The 19,430-nt window shown below is 47.9% G+C and overlaps 1 long non-coding RNA gene across 2 annotated transcripts; it reads right to left on the bottom strand.

The window, feature by feature from the left end:
* Positions 1-925: 925 nt before the first annotated feature.
* Positions 926-16,198, bottom strand: LOC123391591. Of its 2 annotated transcripts, none has more exons than XR_006606282.1 (3): positions 15,776-16,197; positions 6,624-6,749; positions 926-978 (listed from the first exon to the last, which is right to left on the bottom strand). It is a non-coding gene; the product is annotated as an uncharacterized LOC123391591 (long non-coding RNA). The 2 variants fall into 2 exon arrangements; XR_006606281.1 differs by lacking the exon at positions 926-978 and adding an exon at positions 2,649-3,625 and having other exon boundaries at positions 15,776-16,198.
* Between the last annotated feature and the right edge of the window lie 3,232 nt (positions 16,199-19,430).

Here is a 19,430-nt window from a genome sequence, read left to right as displayed (position 1 = left end):
AAGACCCACCACCCATCCAAAAGGCCATTCCCATTCCCCCTGCACATACATACACACACACACACACACACACACACCCGTAATTGGCCCTATCTCAGGTGCACAGTGGAGATCCTGACAACCCCTAGTGGAATGTAACTATTCAAGAGGGAGAACCGAAACTTCTCCCCCATCAAAACTACAACTCACTCGCTTCACATCGGGTTTTTAGCAGGACTTGAGCCCCAAGAAGGCCGAAAGTCCGTGTGCCTGGTTCAGGCTGCATTCCCACTCTCCCTTCCTCACAACACACTTGAGATAATTAGCAGCTCCATAAATGAAGCCCTGCTCTGGGCCCCTCACAGATGCGAAAAAGGGGGTGCAGGAGCTGACAGATACCTTTTGGCAATCCAGTGTATTCCTGAGACACAGGCTGCCTCCCAGCAAGGCCCCAGCCCCCAAGGACACAGGGTCCTGACATCATGTCCCACAGGTACCTCTGCACAGAGAAGCATCTTCCCAGGGGCCGCGCAATCTGTCATCCTCTGCATCGACCCTAAAGAGGAAGTACAGGAGGTGAAAAAGAGCATCCTCAGGCCAGTGGCCATGGGTCTGGAGGTTCTACACCCACCGGGGCAAGGACGAGGGATCCAGAGATGCCAGGCAAGAAGCAAGCCTCACAGAAAGCTGGAAAATGGGAGCTGGTCGCCCCGCACTCAGCAGAGGCATATTGGTGACCCGCCCCCCATCAGCTATCCTAACAACCCTCCCCCTCATTGGCGCCTGTGCCCACATGCTAATTGGACAGTTTCCCATCTCCCTAGGCCTTTGGAAAACATCAATAGATAGCTCTTTGGACCCCGCCCACACAACCCTGGGCGTCCAATCTCTCTCCTTCCCCATTCCCACCTGGTAGGGCCTGGGTCACACCACCATCACCCTTCTCTGCTGATGCTGTTTCTGAGTTTGGCCTCTCTGACTTCCACAAGCTTTAGAAGGCTGTAGAGAGTACAAACCCAGTTTTCTCCCATTGGAGTTGCTTTAGTGCCATTTTCAAAACACAGTTGGGCTTATTTGTGGGGACTATACCTGGGTTCTCTGTTCTGCTCTATTCTTTTTTTTTTTTAATTTTTTTTGAAGATTTTATTTATTTACCTGACAGACAGAGATTACAAGTAGGCAGAGAGGCAGGCAGAGAGAGAGGAGGAAGCTGGCTCCCTGCTGAGGGGAGAGCCCAATGTGGGGCTCCATCCCAGGACTCTGAGATCATGACCTGAGCCAAAGGCAGAGGCTTTAACCCACTGAGCCACCCAGGTGCCCCTGTTCTGCTCGGTTCCATGTATCTGTCCTGCAAATAGCACACAGCCTTCCTTATTTTAACTACTAAGTTCTCAAACTCTGTAGACTGTGTTCACACATTAGTATTATTTTCAAAATAGTTTTTGAAACTACTCTAATTCCTTTGTCCTTCCACAGACATTTTGGAATATTTTTGTCTATTTCAACAAAAACAAACAAAGCTGACAGGACTTTGATAGGAACTGCATTAACTCTATCAGTCTGGGGAGAATTGACATCATTACAATGCTTAGTCTTCCAAATCACGAGCATGGTGTATTTCTCCATTTATTTATATCTTTGACTTCCTGTATCAGTGCTAAATAGCTTTCAGCATGGGATGCCTGGACAGGCACTGTTAGATGTATCCCGAAGTAGTTTCTTTGTACGAGTAATTGTGAATGTGTGTTTGATTGTGGAGCCCACATATTCATTGCTAGCATAGAGGAATACAAGTTACTTTACATAAGGTAAGAATTACTTTGTCGTACCCTCTTATGGCATAAGGCCTGAAATTAACATTCTGTAATAAGGACTGTCTTGACACCTGAAGATCAAGGAGGGACTCAAATGGCATCATGCACGTTCTCTTCTCCCTATCACAGGGGAGGTCTCTTAACCAAACACCCTTCTCATCACAGGGACCAGACATAGAGTCTACTGGTTTTTGGGGAGCAGTGTTCAGTTCTTTAGAAGCCCACTGAATTTTTCAAGGAAGCCACTCATACCATCCCATGGGAACCAGGACTTGCCTTCCCTCTTGTTTCAACCAAGTCTGCCCTTCCAAGGCCCTGCTCCTTCTCTCTGTTCCCAAGTGCAATCTCTGTGCAGTCCTGCACCGTGTTTGGTATCCTCTCCCCTGAAGTGTGAGTATATGTGACTAGTAAACTGTTGTTAATCACATGTAGCAGGTGTCAGGGGATCCCCAAACATCTGGAGCAGGTCTCCTCAGGCCTCATCAGGGACCTGAGGAGAAGGTGATTCAAACAAGTGGCATCACAAACAGGGTGTCCCCACATTAAGTGAAGACATGGGGTCAGCTTGACCTGCTGCTTTGCTAAGCCACTGGCTTCAGGGGTGACAGTGACGATCTGGGAGGGAACTGGCAATCACTGGCAAGTTGTGTTGGCTCATGTTCTATTCTCTCAAATGGAGGTCGCCATCCATTTCCAAAATAATACCCCATCTTTGCCAAAAAGGTGAGAATGAATGAGAATTGACTGTATCTGGGGGAGAGGTGTCACCTATGTGGCCTGCATTGGTCTCCAACAATTTACTAGTCACAACCCTGAGGTTGGCAACTGCAGGGCATGCTGACTGGTGTGCTTGAAGTTCCAGGGACTGGGTGATGGCCCAGTGCTTGGGGCTGATGTACAGGTCTATGGGGGACAGTGCACCTCAAGCACAGTCCTGGGGCTGACCCTCTGTGTTGTGGGTGCAAAGGAGGGAGACCGCGGCCCCAGGGAAATGTAAGAATGGCTCCCTAGCAGCCTCCCGAGTCACTGTGTTTCAGGCACTGGGAGTGGCCTTGCCCGACTCCGAGCTGCCACTCCTCTCCCTGTTATCATGTGTCTTCCTGAGCCCTCAAAGTTTTCAGGTAGACATCCATGGCAGCCCAGGGCCCACCAGCTGATCAAAAACAGAAAAGTGGAGGGGGGGCATTTGGTGTTCCACTTCTCTCCCAGTGCCAAACACCTCATCAGCACACTTGCCTTTCTCGTAGTGTTGTTGCTCCCCAGCTCGTCGATAGACTAATCTTGTGATTCGGGGGCTTGACGCTCTGACTCTGGCCACAGACAGAATGATTTTCCTAGCTGTGGACTCCAACACTGGGGAGATGGACTGGCATTCCCACAAGAAGAGGATGGCCATCTGTGGACTGACCAAACCAGCTCCCTTTCCCCATAAACATGCAGAACATGTGCGCCATGTGATTAGATGGGGACAGAAACAAAATCTCATGGCTTTGTGTGGTTAGAAATGAAAATCTATCCTGAGGAAATCTGTAGAGAGGGAAAAGGGGGGAAGGGAAACAGTCTATACTGAGAGAAGGTAGGGCTGTAGCAGAAGATGGTTTTGCTTCATCAACGACTAGGCTGTGGGTCGTGTGCCTTTCCACTGACCACCCCATTGCCTAATCTGTTTGGCACAGGATTCTTATCCTCAGGATTATGGGGGAAATATACGGGGGACCCCTGTGGCACAGTAAGGGGATCAATTCCCACTTGACTTACACCAGGAGACTTGAAACCATACAACCATTGCCACAACGGAAGCTCCAAGGCTGATGATGCTGATTTGAGACACTCTGGAAAAAAAAACCCGAGAAAGAGGAGCAGGGTAATGAGACACTCCCCCACCCCACAGGGGTTTCTTCTTCCAGGAAGAAACAGACCCAAGCATAGGAGGAGTGGAAGAGAGAAATCTGAATACAGGAGGCAGAACCCACCCCCCACCTGCCCCGACTAATTCAACATAGGTTCAAAATTTGACCCAACTGTCAATCCAAAATTTATAGGGGCACCTGGGTGGCTCACATGGTTAGTCAATGACTTCAGCTTGGGTCTTGATTCCAGGAAACTGGGATAGAGCCACATATCAAGCTACCTGCTGGGCAAGGAGTCAGTCTGCTTCTCCCTCTACCTCTCCCTGCTACTCCCCCTGGGGCCTGCTCTATCACACGTACTTGCGCTCTCTCTCTCTCTCCAATGAATAAATAAAATCTTTGAAAAAAAAGAAACCCAAAATTTACTAAAATAATTTAATTGGCAAAAATAAAAGGAGGCCGACTTGCTTTTGTGCCTCTACATCATAGGTTCTGAATGAACTCTAATGTTGCTAGGAGGCACTGGTTGCCTAACCTTAATGGACTTACTACGAGGGCTCAAATCCTGTTTATAGCAAATATAATAACCATATTTTCTATCCTCTGTATTTAATGCTTTGACATCTCAGGCCTTGCTGACTTTGGAGGGACTGTCCTTGGCAGGCTTACTGAATTCCTAGAGATGGTCAGCAGCTTGCCTGCCAGCAAACCTTTCACAGGTAAAGCAACCATATCAGAGGCTTTAACCCCAACCACCTCTTGTAAGAAACTCTTACACTCTGGGCCACTATGCCCTGCCCTGATCACCCCAGGGGTAAGGACAGACTACTCCAGACACCACGGTGTCCAGAACCCACTGAGATGACTCAAACTAGGCAGTCTTAAACGTGCTTACCCGGACTCCCCTGCCCCTTCCCACGGAATCCATGATAAAGGGTCTTCCCCCTATTGTCCCTTCACTTCCTCTTTCTCCTGACCAAGCCTGGTGCTTCCCGGGGCCGCCCTCCATGCCTCCCAGCACCTCCTTTCATGGGATCTGTGAGTCCAAAACACTTCTTCCATTCTGAGAGTTACTTGTATATCTGCCTGTCTTACCATACCTGATTAAAATAAACCCCAGTCCCCTTAAAACATCTGAGACACCTGGGGGGCTCGGTGGGTTAAGCTTTTGGCTCAGGTCATGATCTCAGAGTCATAGGATTGGGTCCCATGTCCAGCTACATGCTCGGGGTGGAGTCCACTTGGGATTTTCTCTGCCTCTGCCCTTCCCTTCCCACCACCACCCCCTACCCCCGCTCCTTTGCTCTCTCTCTCTCTCTCTCTTGCTCTCTCTTTAAAATAAAGAAATAAAGTCATTTAAAAAACCATGAGGGATGGGGCACCTGGGTGGCTCAGGGGGTTAAAGCCTCTGCCTTCAACTCCGGTCATGATCTCAGGGTCCTGGGATCGGGCCCACATTGGGCTCTCTGCTCAGTGGGGAGCCTGCTTCCCCCACACCCCCGCCTGCCTCTCTGCCTAATTGTGATCTCTCTCTGTCAAAATAAATAAATAAAATTTTTTAAAAAATTTTAAAAAATGAGGGAGCCCAACCAATTTAAAGATGGTGAATACTTCGCTATGATAGATTTGACCAAGATGTTCTGATCAGTGCCTGTTTTAACATCCTCACAGGCATGTGTGCCTCAACCTTGAAGGACACATGATATACCTTGTTATACAAAGGGCATCCAAACCGCTCTGCTATCATAGGCAACCTTTGTGGGTAGGAACTTACTACACGCATCTTTCTCCAGGAACATAGGTGTGACATCACATTTAAAACATCCTACTGTGGGACGCCTGGGTGGCTCAGTTGGTTGAGCGGCTGCCTTCGGCTCAGGTCATGATCCCAGCGTCCTGGGATCGAGTCCCACGTTGGGCTCCTTGCTTGGCGGGGAGCCTGCTTCTCCCTCTGCCTCTGCCTGCCACTCTGTCTGCCTGTGCTTGTTCTCGCTACTCTCTCTATGACAAGTAAATAAATAAAATCTTAAAAAAAAAAAAGACATCCTACTGTGAGGAAATTTATTTGGCAAACTTGTTAAGGACCTACAAATGCAGGGGTTCCTGGGTGGCTCTGTCAGTTAAGTGTCTGCCTTCAGCTCAGGTCCTGATCTCAGGGTCCTGCAACAAGCCCTGCATCAGGCTCCCTGATCAGCGGGAAGCGTGCTTCTCCCTCTCCCTCTGCCCCTGCAAGCCCCTTCTATTCTCTCTCTCTCTCTCTCTCTCGTGCTCTATCAACTAACAAATTAAATCTTTAAAAAAGAAAAAAAGGACATAGAACTCCAACATCTTTCAGTACTTTTTGGGTTCTGAGGCAACATATTCCTTGTTTATAAATTTTACAGAAGCCCATTTAGGCTGTTACTTGTCAATGTGCTCACAATGAAGGCAGGAGGGTCTCCCCTCAACAAAAGGCAAGTAAAAATGACCTGTTGAGGGTGACGGGGTGGCTCAGTTGGTGAAGCATCTGCCTTAGTTTCAGGTCCTGATCTCAGGATCCTGACATCAAGCCTGGCAGGGGGCTTCCCTGCTTGGTGGGGAGCCTGCTTCTCCCTCACCCTTCCACCCCCTCTTCCAGCCAGAGCTCTCTCTTAACTACATAAATAAAATCTTTTTTAAAAAATCACCTGTTATTGCCCAGGAGAAAAGGCTTCAGCAGCCTCCTCTCTCCTTCCTGGAGTTCCTGGACCACCCATGCTATCTGTCAATTGTCCATGAGATCCCAATGCAAGAAACAGCCCTCCTTGGCCCTGGGTTATAGACCATGAAAGCAGCAGTTGCTGGTCATGCACTGGGCTCTCCTGGAAATAGAGTCTCTCACAGGCTCTGAGCCTTCCTATCCAGCTGTCTATTATTCTCTGGGTCATGGCACCCCCACCAGCTTAATAGAGTCACCAAGGCCTACTTGCTACAGGCTGAAACCAAAGTCTGCTTATCCTACCTGCAGGTGGAGGTGGAGGCTTCTGTCCACAGTGCATTGCCAGATTCCATGGTGCTGGAGGACTTCAGCTCTTCCTTCTACCCCTTGGCCACCCAGGGATTTCCTTGGGATCAACTGCGTGAACATCTATGGAAGATATTACATTTTGGTTTTGATGACCACGTCTCCCTCCTGCTCACATGACAGCTTCACGTCCTGGAGAAGCACCTTTCCTATGCATTAAGGGTCTCAGATGAAATGGATGTCCAAATACCAGAGTCCACTGTGATGGAAAGCCCGAGTTTGATTAAGATTCAGATGGCCTCAAATGGCCTCACTCCATGTTCTCTTCCCACTCTGCTCCCACAGATCAGATCCTCTGGCCAACAAGGCCTCCTAAGCACAGGTACCAGGCACAGTTCCTCCCCAAGTAGTAAGTTCCAGTTCCCTGACAGCCTGTGGAATGATCCAGAAAGCCAGTCATTCCCTCTTGCAGGAAGTAGGGCTCACCTTCGCTCTCCCCTTACTACATAGTCTACACCCAGAGCCCTTGTCCATTCTGTTCCCAGGTGCAACGTCCCCCATGGCCCTGCATGATGTGTGTTTCATCCTTCCCTGGGCCATGAGGATAGGTCAGTAACAAATCACGGTGGATCTCAGCTATGTTGCATGCGGACATTGCATAGCTTTAGGGTTGGAATCCCTCCCCTCGCCAACGGGTGAAGAAGAGGATGAAATCTTTCTCACTTGTACCTTTGTCAAGGCACAAAGAGGAGGCTCATGGACTTGAAGCTATTTGGATAATAATCTATTTGGGGCTTGCAAGAATTCACCTGGAGCTAAAGGGCAGCCTTTATTTGAACGATGAAGAGGAAGGAAGGCCGCAAAGGCAAGGACCTGGATGCTCTCTTAAAGGTCAAACTCCAGGCAGTGGGGAAACGCTCCAGTAATTACAGCAGGGAAGTAACATCACATGTTCATCTCAGTTCATCCTGACAGCAGAGTTCAGAATGGATTCAACGGAGGCTAAGAGTGGAACCAGCAAGATTGTTAGGGAGTCTACTGCACCAGTCTGAGACAGCAGTGGGTGAATCAGAGCACTGACAACAGGAAAGCAGGGAATGACCATATTTGGCAGGCTGGAGAGAGAGCAGAATGGAAAATGGAATGAGGTCCTTAAAGAAATCTGAATGATCCTTTCCAAGGTGCAATGGAACAATTCGCCTCAAAGGGCAAAGGAAGATTTGAAGGTCAACAAGGGAGTTGACCATGGACATTCCAGGTAAAAACCGCTTAAATGCTAATCAAGGGGAGCTATTTGCATAATGTAGGGTAGAACCATAAGCAGCTGGATTTTCTTTTAAAGAATAAGATGGGATTCATTCCCATTTCAAATGGTCTCCAAGGCAGAGTGATTTGGAGGGAAAAAAATAAAACAAGTCAGAGAATACAATACTCCTAACTAGAAAAATATACATAAGGCCCAAGAGGACTCAGGTTACCCATAGAGTGCTTTTGCAGACAACAGAAAAGGAAATGATTTTGAAAAAATAGAAACTAAAAAATAAGCTAACAGAAATGAGACTTACCTGGGAAAAGCAAACTTGCCTTTTTGTTTTTAACCTTATATTCATCTTATACTTTCATGCTATTCACGTTGTTTCCCATATAAGGAGTGTGTACTCGTGTATTTGATAAATTTGGAAGACTAAAACGAGTTGATGTGTTCCCTAGATCAGATATACAAAGACACCTGACCCTTGTGAAAACCTTAAAGCATTACAGACATTATTGGAAGAATCCTTTGACCACAGCCCCCAAGACCAGCAGTGTCGACTGTCCTAACAAAGTCACCACTGTTCTGGTATCTGGGTGGCTCAGTCTGTTAACCGTCTGCCTTTGGCTCTGGTCATGATCCCGGGGTCCAAGGATCAGGTCACAGGTTCCCCTGCTCAGTGGAGAACCTACTTCTCTCTCTCCCTCTGCTTCTCCCCTTGCTTGTGTGCTCCCAATTTCTGTCAAAAAAAGAAAGAAAGAAAGAAAGAAAGAAAGAAAGAAAGAAAGAAAGAAAGAAAGAGAAAGAAAGAAATAAAGAAAATCTTAAAAAAAAGAAAAAGAAGTCACCACTGTTTTCACTTTGGCAAGTACTTCTGCAGTTATTAAATGACCCCTTTTTTTGTTAAGTCATAAAATGCTATGCTTATTAAGCTGAAAGCAGAACTGCAAATAGGTTACATTTTGAAAAAGGGCATTTGGGGTTAAGGTAGACACACAGAGTGACTTGGGACCTTCAAAGTGTAGTCTCGTCTCTGGCTTGCCAATCATCTATTTCTTTGAGAGGTCTTTGGCCGCCATTCCAACCTTCTTGGCAGGTGACATTATAAAGGGCGTGTATCTGGGTAAAGAATCAGAGATAACATTTAGAAGAAGGTGCTCCGACCCATCCATTTCCAGTCCAGGTGGGTTAATAAGAGACACAGCTGTGGTTCTGGGCTTGTCATCTTTTTTTTCGGGTGTGGATCCCAGGGTAGCATTCAGTCGTGGTGGGCCTTGTTTCTTAGGCAGTTGTCCCCTTCCTCCTGAATCTGGGGGTTTCATGTCATGAGCAGAGGAGTTTGGCAATGGAAAAGCTGAATGAGATTCCGCTTCTAGAAACTGGACAAAAAGTCCTGAAAAAGAATGATTGGCCACAGCTTGGTGATTTGGCTTCCCTGGTGCATTGGGGGCGCTTCTGGATCCAGGCTCCCCAGTCACCCCACTGGGCACACCCGTGGGCTCTTGACCACGCAGCTGCCGCAGCTGGTCTTCTTGGATCCCCAGTGTGCTTGCCATCAACCTCAACGCTTCTTGCCGTTCCGCATCAGCTGCCTGGAGAGATCCCACGAAGAGACTCCTTAGGAGGGTTTTGTCCACCATTCCTTCAGCCTTACTTACTAAGGTTAAGAGTTTCTTCTGTGTGTCCTCCAGTATTTCCTGCTGGACCTCATTCTGTTTCTTGAACTCTTGGAGTTGGTCCTCCTTCACCTCCAAGTCGGCATTTGTTTGATGCCATCGTCCCTGTAACGACTTCAGTTTTCCTTCTACGGTGTCTGCCTTTTCCATCCATTCAGCGTGTTCCAGCTTGAGGTTCGCTAGCCTTCGATCATACTGCCTTCCCTCTTCCTGGGAGGCGGCAAGCCGGAGCGCAGCTTCCTCTTTCTGCTGGGTGACCAGGTGCAATTGCTCCCGCAGCAACTCCACCTGCAGACTGGCTCCATGCTTGCCCTTTTCCATGGCAGCGGAAGACAAAACGAGTTTTCCTGCAGGACTGTCAATTCCTCTCTTAGCTGAGCCACTTGGTCTTCTGAAGCCAAACTTTCCAGGCAACGAGAATCTTGGGCTTCTGCAGCGAGGTGCCACCCTCTCTCCAGCTCCTGGGTTAGGCGCAATTCTCTCATGTAACTGGTGACCCTCCTTCTGGTGGGCACAGGTTTCCGTTTCTTTCTGTTTCTGTGCCAACACGACATCATCTCTCTCCTGTTGACCCACAACTGCCTTTTCCTGCTTTGACTGAACAGCGTCCATATGCCGGTTCAATTCCCCGCTCTCGCCCTGTTTTTTCTCTCGCAGCAGTTGCTCCAGAGCAAGCGCCTTCTCTTTCATCACGGCACGCTGGGATTCCTCCTCCCTCCACATCTTTGAAAGCAGCCGATTTGTCTCTTGCAAGGCCTGATTTTCCATGTCCTTTTCTCTACATGTTTCCACCATCTTTGCATTTTCCTCTTTCCGCCGACACACATCCATTTCAAAATCTGCTATCCTCTCCTTCAGTCTGGTGACTGCCTGCCCCAGCAGCTCATTCTCACTCAGTTGGCCCCTGAGCTTCTCCTGTAAAGAAAGCAGTTCCTCACTTTTTGCTGGGATTCGGAGCTCCTGAGCCTGAGGGAAATCTTGTAGAACAGCCTGTTTCTCCTTCTGCTGCTCCATGTGGGAATCGGAATCACTCTGTTCCTGTGGCTTCCCTTCTCCTTCCCCGGAGCAGCCCCTGAAGCAATCCGTCTCTGCTGATCTTCCTGGAGGGTTTGAATCTTTTTATCTTTCCTTGCCCGGATTTTCTGAGCTCTTCTACCTCCTCTCAGAGCACCTGAGAAGACTCACTCACTCGGTCAGATTTCACGGCCTTCAGAGAGTCGGCTGCCTCTGCAGTGTCGCTGGAGGGAGGGAGGAAAATCGCGTCAAGGTTCCCTAAAAGGAGGTCCTTGGCATTGCAGAGCTCCCCGATGCGGAGCTGAAGTTGTGCCAGTTCCTTCTCTAGCTCTTGTAAGTGTATTTCATGTCCTTGGTAAGTGTGGATCTGGTCAACAGAGGTCGTCTGCGGTTTCAAAACCTCGCTGTTGGTGCAAGCCCATGCCTGGAGTTCTCGCAGATCTCATTGAAGCTGGGGTGACTCACGCTTCATATTTTGGACCGTGGTCAGCACCTGCTCTTTCCACTCCTCCATGATCGTCACCCGCTGTCTTAATGTGTCCCGTTCCTGTAGAAGCTGCTGGAACTGATCAATAGAAACTCCTCCAACCGCATGACCAGTGCTGGGTGTCTGCAGGATTGTCATTAAAGTCTGGCATTTTTGACTTAACGCATCCACTTCCAGGTCTTTTTCTCGAATAATGTGTGACAAATTCCGAATCATTTCTCTAAACACCTCTATGTCACTGCTTTCTATTCTAGTGGACAGTTTTTGATTTTCCTCTTGCATCTTCTGGAGTTCTGCTTCTTTGGCAGCAAGTCGATTGGTCATTCTGTGATAGTTCCTTTTCAGATTGCTATTCTCCCTCGTCTTCTCATTTAGGACCACCAAGACCTGTTCGCTTTTCAAAGTACACTCTTGCAATTGGCGCTGAAGCTGTTCCATGTGCCCATTCTGGCAGAGAGAAGCCACAGAGATTTTCCTACAAAGATCCTGAATTTCCAAATCCTTTTGCTGGATAATTTGAGTGAGTTTCCCAATCTCCTCTTTGGAGAGCCGATCCATCCGTTGATAGTCTCTAAGTTGTTGGCAGTGCCGGTCAGTGAGGTCTGCTAGCTTCCGCCAGTGGGTGTTTTGCAACCCCGCCACCTCCTGCTGATGTTTGTCCAGCTCCCACTTCCGCTGCTGCTCTAGGTCCCTGATGTGGCTCTTCAGTTTCCACAGTATTTCTGTGTTGATGGTATTTGGTCCCTGGGTGGAACACTGGCACAACTTCTTCCAATGAGTCACTTCAGCCTCCAATGTTTCAATCTCATGGAGGAGTCTACTGATCTGTGTCTGGGTTGAGATGACATCAGCCTAATCCCTGGCATCCCCAGGGAAAGTCCCTTTCCCCAGCACATGTCTCTTAATATCGATGTCCCTGGTCAAAGAGGTCTGGCTGCTGTCCACGGCCCCTAGGGAATGGCCTAGGCCAGAGCCCAGCCTACCAGCCCAGGAGAACATCTGATGGTCATACAACTGTCCTGGTCCACGGTACAAAAGCATTCAGCCCAGTCAGACTACCCTGCCAAGTGTCCTAGAACCCCAAGCTGTGCAAGGCCAAGAATCAAAAGCCTACAGAGGTTTCCAGGCAACACCTGCATGCCCCTCCCCCGCCCCCTCCTGTGAGCTCAGCCTAAGCATACAGACCTTTCCAGGCAACGCCTGCATGCCCCTCCCCCACCCCCCTCTCCAGAGCTCCCTTGTGCCTAAGCATACAGACCTTTTCAGGCAATGCCTGCATGCCCCTTCCCTACCCCTCCGCCCCCCCCCCCCCCCCCTCCTGCCACTCACTCCCATGTGCCTCTGCTGGTCAGGTAGCTCCAAACAGCCAAGGCCTTCTGGCCACTGGTCCGGGTCCTTGTCCCCACAGCTCATCCCCACAACTTCCCACCCAGGCCTGGGCCCCTTGTCCTCCTTGGTGCCTGTCCAGGGTGTGCCCCTAGTGCATGATCGCGCCTGACTGCACCCAGGTGCGTGCCCCCAGAAAATGCACATGGCCCTCTACTTCCCCCCTAAGTGGGATCACAATACACAAAGTCCTGTGGTACGGTCTTTCCACCCAATAGTACATTTTTCATTCTGGTGTAAATTACAGGGTCACACACATCCATCCAGCTAGGAAAGAGGATCCTCAGAGCACTTCACAGGGGTCTATATCCGCACAGAGAATGGCCCTCATGGAGACTTTGTGTATTTCCAGCCTCCAGTGGCTCCAGAGTGCTCTGTCGCTCCTTGCCCCATCAGTTCTGCAGGGACAGCATGGACGTGATTTGCTCTGGCGGTTCACTGGCCACTGCCCAAGCTACGCTTCTATCACCTCCCGCAGCTGTGCACCTAGACCAGGCAGGCGTTGGGCAGAATGGTGGACACGCCTGGTCCACGGGTCCTCTGCCTGCACAGAGTGGCAGGTGTGCAGCAGCAGAGGCCTGATTCCAACCCCCTTGCCAGTCCTGACTGATGCTAGTCCAGGGGATAGGGTTAGGAACCGCGCTGAGAGCTGCCCCGCGGGAGCCCCGCTGCCCACCCCATCGCCACGATGAAGAAGCAATTCTGCTGCGTGAAGCAGCTGGCCAACCAGACCCTGGCCTGTAAATACGCCCATTCGGGCCGGGATTGTGCCAGGTGAGGTCAGGAGCGGGAACGGGAGGGCTGGAGGCTCTCCTGGTGGCATGCTCCCGTCCCCTGCCACCACCACGCACCAGGCACAAGGGGTCCTGGTCTGGTTATGCGCCAAGCCACAGACTGGAGGCCAGCTTGGGCCGGTGCCAGAGTCTGGGAAGAGCTACTTGGTGGACTGGCCTTTCCAAGACGCCTCCTGCAGGGGGTGTCCACCGCCCTCTGTCCTGGCCATGCCCAGCATCGCCCTGGGGGAACTGCACCTGAGCCTTCCCCTGCCCCCCACACCAGGGTTTGCCCTGGGCAAAAACTCTGCGCACTGATGTGCCTGAGGCCCCGTGGACACTGTGATCTGGGGGAGGTGTTCTCTGCATTTCGGGGGCACCCTACCTCTGCAGATCCTCAGCCTCCAAGTGCCTAATTGCAGGAAAGAATTAATTGGAGGTCCGGGCCCATAGGATCTGCCTCCGGAGTTCCTGCTATCCATGGAGGGACCGTAGAGGTGCTGCTGCCTCCAAACCCAGGCCTCTGGAGGAAAGAACTGTGGAAACGCTTTGGGCCGACTTTTAGGTTTATTTTTCTTTTTATTTTTTTAAAGAGCTTTTAAAAAATCCTCTCTCCCTCTGGGTTTGGATGCAGATCCTCTCCAAGTTTCTTTGGTTTCTGCTTTAATGCCTGACAGGAAACATTATCCACTATGAAATGACAGCAGACACCAGGGTTTGTAGACCATCTGGCTGTTGGAATAGGAATCACTCACTGGTGGTTTTGAGAGCTCCTGGAGGTGATGGTCATATGCCCAGTTTTCTGGGGCACAGCTTTCAAGGTCCTTAGGGCTGCTGGCTGTACTGGACCTACTGACTGCTTATTCTGGATGAGATACCAAAGTGTGAGTCTTCCACAGCTTTTGCTTTTTTGTTTTTTCCCACAACGACTGGGTCAAATGGGGAGTGAGGTTTGGCCAAAGCACACGTGACAGTTCTTCTGGTGTGCGTGTACCAAAATGCTTTTCCTTCCCCTCTCATTTTCTAAACTTGCAATTGAGGGTTTGCAGGTCCCTCCCCAATAACTTTTCGCTTAGTGGCTTTGTTTTGTGTTTAATTTGGTTGCTACTCCACTCCATGATCTTAGTGTGCACTGACCCTGTTCCAGAGTTGATGCCTGTCCCCTAAAGCCTAGCAGTGCCTCCTTTGCCTTTATTTGTAGGAAAAGATAGAAATAATGCCAAATGGCAGGTAGACAGGGGAGCAGTCATAGAGTTTTGGAATGTAGGTGATGTTTGGTGGGGTGAGGTCCAGAGCCGATGTCGAGAAAGAGTTCTTGAGACCTCTTTGGTGCAAAACAGTGGTTTTATTAAAGCACGGGGAGAGGATCTGTGCACAGAAAGAGTGGCATCAGTGTTGTGGGGGGAACTGATACACCCTTTGAAAGGTGGGGGAGGTAAGGAGAGGGAAGGGTTTCAAAAGAACTTTCCTATGCTAAGGAAGACCTACAAGATACTGGAGACCTTGCCATTGTCAAGTGGCAAGTGTCAAGTAGTTTTACCCTCTAGCAGGGAATGAACATGAAGATGGTTGGAACTGGCATTCTTTTGTTTCAAGGGGACTTGAGTTTTTTAAAAAACCCTTTGGACCGATCCAAAACACCTCCACTAAATCTGTTCTACCCTTTGCTGTTTGCCGTCCTTACTACTGGCAGATAACCTTATCCTTGGAAGGGGTACCTAAGACTCAGTGTACCTGGACCAGAAATGAAAATGTCAGATGTATTCCTGATCAACCTAACTATATGACACGAAGGAGAAAACAAACCTCGGGACCAATTAGAAAGGACGTGGGGCTGAGAGGAGGCATTTCTCCAGTGGCATATGTTCCTACTGCACACGATCTGCCCTTGCATTCTGATCCAGCTCCTTCCGCCACACGATGGCCACTGAGGTACAGGCACCACTGACTGATGGACCAAAAAGACCTCCCTGAGCAACCACAAGGCTCTGTACAGAGAAACACGGAAGCAACCTGGACTTGTGGGACCTGCAGTCTATTCGGTCCTGGTTCTGCCACTAACCAGACCCGTCTCATTTCCTGTGAGGGAAGTTAAAACTGTTCTTGATCGTTAACCGAGCAGGTGAGGGATGAAATCAGGGAGCAGCTATGAAAGGCCTTTGTACATATCACTATCACCAGCCTTGCACATCTCTAAACTGTACTGAAGACACTATCACGCTGACAATAAAATCTTCGTGATTGTGAATACAGCAGACAGGGGGGTCTAGCGCTCACAGTCCCACTGGCAGGGTCTTCCACTCATGCAGAGGACACGTCGATAAGGGTTTTTATCAGGAGCCCTGTTGATAACAGCAAAGGATGAGAAGCCAGGCACCCATCCTTCACCGGGGCCCCAGTGACATCAAGTACGTGGCTGACGGCAGCAGCAGGCGCAAGTAGCTGGGGACAGGCGTGGGAGACAGGCAGTCACCTCCTAATATATTTTTAACATTTTGAACCAGGCAGCCACATTCACAAATGAAACAATTCGGGAAAGAAGAGGGCGAATGTTCACTTACCTTTAATCTCCAGAAGGTGGTCTCCATCTCAGTCCCAAGATTTAGAATTTGACAATGACATTCTGTCTTCTGCAGAAATGCCCTTACCAGCTGACTGACGCCATAGACTCGAGCAAAATATCCTGAGACAGAGACACAGAGACAAGTTATCGCTCAGTGAGATCAGAAAGCATCCCTGCAGAGCCCGCCCTAGGAGAAGAGCCAATGAGGATTCGGCTGCTCTTCTTTGGGGTCAGTGATTTTCCTGTGCACTCATGGGAGAAATCAAGACTTTCGCATTCTCTTCTTTTTAACTTAAACCTGCTGGAACCAAAGTAACTACAATCTATTTAATGATTTAATGGTGGAAATAAAGATCTTAGAAATAAAAATGTCCCTTGGGCCACCTGGGTGGCTCAGTCGGTAAAGCATCTGCCTTTGGCTCAGGTCAGGATCTGCTCCCTGCTCTGCTGACAGCCTGTTTTTCCCTCTCCCTCTGGCTCTCCCACTCATACTCTCCCTCTCCAATAAATAAATAAATGAAATCTTTAAAGATTACATAAAATGTCCCATGATTGTACATAGGAAAGACAAGTGTTTTACATCAAAACATCAGATCTTAATGTTCCTCTTCGAAATATGATTTTGTGCCCAGGTGCAAACTACTGAGGACTCAGCTAAACATCAACATGCGAGATCAAGACGATGTAATATTTTGCGGTCAGAATATGGGGCAGATAAATGTCCAAGCAAAATGAAATAAAATAAAGCCGTATTTCTTACCATGTTCCCTTCATCTCCAACCTGTGTGGGTAAAACTCTCTATGCTTATAAACTGACCTCACAGACTGACTGCAGGAGAGGAAGGCACGAGCAAACATTGCCCCCAAAATGGACTTATTCAGAGCCAGTGTGAGGAGCTTGGGCAAAGGAGATGGCGAATAAAAGGGGGAAAGGAAGATAGAATCTGTGTTCTACAGCCCTGTTGCTTAAAGTGTAACTAAAGAACAAAACCTGAGCAGCATGTAGAAATGTACTGCAATGTGATATAGGAGTTCTGTGTCTATTGATTCTCCTAATAAATCATTTGAGCTTGTAGTTTACAGGTTATCTTGCATTTTATTTCAAGGAAATCATTTTTGTTGTATGTTATACAGTATCATCCACAACAGACTGGATGTTGAAACAAAAACTGAAAAGATGCTCACCACACCCTACTTGGGAAGCACTCTGGACATGCCAGCCCATGCAGAGAAAGAAGGCAGGCAGGCTGCTGACTCGCTGCCTCAGGGCACCCAGGTTCCCAGGGCTCCAAGGGGCAGCCCCGAAAGCTGCCTCAGGAGCCCTGAATGGAGGCTTCAGGCCTCTTAGGCAGGCCTGGTCCCATCTTCCTACAGCCTGGGTTCACCCTCAGCTCAAAGGAAGGTCCTTGTCCTTATTGTCACTTTAAACTTTCTTTGCATTTCTTACAAAATCTACCCAGAGGCTCTATCTTTTTGGCCAGGATTCCCTGCATGCCCAAGGACTTGGGGTCATTTGGCTAATTTCTCCATCTGATCGAGAACGAGTCACTCTCCCATCTCAAATCTTTTCACTGCCTTCCTTGATAGAAAGGACTTGCAGAGCCTAATAGTGTTATTATCACTTTAATATGGCCAAAAAGGTGATTCCTTACTTGGACAGTTCACTGTAAAAGATACTAGAAATGGTTCTTAAGCATATAAAAATGAGCCAGTCAGACAATTCTGCTCGACCACAAGTTCTAGGTCTATGGGAAAAGAGCTCCAAGATTGTTTCCTAAAACTCACTTGAATGACTTCCTAAACCTTTCCCCCAGCTCTGTAATAGGTACCACTCCTTCACATCCCTTAGGCAGGTCGCAGTGGGAAAACCAGGAACCAATAAACATAATAGCTACAACATAGAAAATGGTGCAGTAGCCTGAACTCTGATCTACACAACCTGGAAAATGCTATGGTAGCCTAAACTCTCCCTGGTGTACGCTACAAAGAACCAAAGTTTTAGTGTTCTAAGCCAGGAGCTGAAGCCCAAAATACCAGTGAAGTCTTCGGCCAACTGTGAGGAACCAGCCTTAGGGAAACAAGAAGTAGCAGAGGGAGCCTGGATCTCTAAGGCAATCTGAAGCCATTTTGACCTTTGCCCTTCAATGAGTATCTTGGGAATTAACAAACATCTTTACCATTTAAACCAAATGGTATGTGCGGTCAGCTCTTGGTTTCAGCTCAGGTCCCGATCTCAGGGTCCTGGCATCCAGCCCGGCACTGGACTTCATCTTGAGTGGGGAGTCTGCTTCAGGATTCTCTCTCCATCTCTCCACAAATATCTGTTTAATGGACACATGTATAAACTCGCTAAATTGTTTGACAGGTGAATTGTGTATTATAATATTTTAAAAAATGCTGTTATAAGTAAAAACCCAACTCTCCAAAATTTTTAGTAGAAGCTAACTTAGTTTTCAACAACTTCTCACAGTTTCCAAAGGCAAAAGATTGTATTTTCAAACACCAACTGTAATAGAATTAAAAGGAACTTAAGATGACAGTTTTCCATTTAAGGTGTATTGTTTAGCAATGTCTAACAGCAGGTATTTCATTCTCATTTACATGGTCAAAAAAAAAAAAAAAAACCCCAAACACAGTCAATACATTGCTCAGTAAGTATACTATTGGGCATTTATTCTAAAGAAAGAAAAACCTATTTTCACACCAAAACCTTTATGTAAGTGTTTCTAGCAGCTTTATCTGATCATAGCCCAAAACTGAAAACAACTCAAATACCCTAGAATGGGTGGATATTATAGCCTCAGTATGTCCACAGCATGGAATACTAACTGAAGAGTAAAAAGCGATAACTACTAAAACACACAATTTGAATTCACCATAAATAAATTATGATTAAGTGAAAAAAAATCCACTCTTAATGGGTAACATATATAGGATTCCATCTACAAAACCTTCTTGAAATGACAACATCACTGGAGAGAGGCCAGATGAGTGGTTGCCGAAGAGGCTGGGAGCAGAGGACGGGACTGTAGGGATTCTTGTGACGGACTTCCTCTGTATCTTCACTGTGATGGTGGCATTCCAAACTACATGTATGGTAACAGTACCTACAACTAATTACGCATACACTCTCTTTCTTTCTCATTTCCTCTACCTGACAACGTCACAGATAGGTCTAAGTAAAACTTGGAAATTTAAATAAAGTCTGGATTGTGTCAGTGTCAAGTTTCTGGATGTGTTACCGTTTCCTACAGTCATTCAAGACATTATCACTGGGAAAAACAGGAAAAAGGTTATAGGAGATGTGAGATGTCTCTAGTATTTCTTATAACTGCATACAAATCTACAGTATTACAAGATAAAATTTTTTTCAAGTTAAATTAATTTCAACATAGCATATTTGCACTGCTACCTCTACAGAATACCAGTAGCTCACATATTCTGAGGCTGAATCACGTTTTAAGTTTGGAATATATGAATCTTTTTTATGGGGTATAAACCCTCCACACAGCAGACCAAAGAAAAGTGATTTCAAACAACCATTAGCTACTGATTCTTAAACACCAGAGAACAAACACAGGAAAGAAATTCAGCACTGAAAACTTCTACATCGAGCTGCAAAAAACAATCTCTAGAGGTGGATTTAAATTTTT

This window comes from Mustela putorius, unplaced genomic scaffold (assembly GCF_011764305.1).
Source record: "Mustela putorius furo isolate JIRA1106 unplaced genomic scaffold, ASM1176430v1.1 tig00000250_pilon_pilon_pilon, whole genome shotgun sequence".
NCBI lineage: Eukaryota > Metazoa > Chordata > Mammalia > Carnivora > Mustelidae > Mustela > Mustela putorius.
The sequence above is the reverse complement of the archived record's forward strand: the minus strand, read 5'-3'. Positions and strand labels throughout refer to the sequence as shown.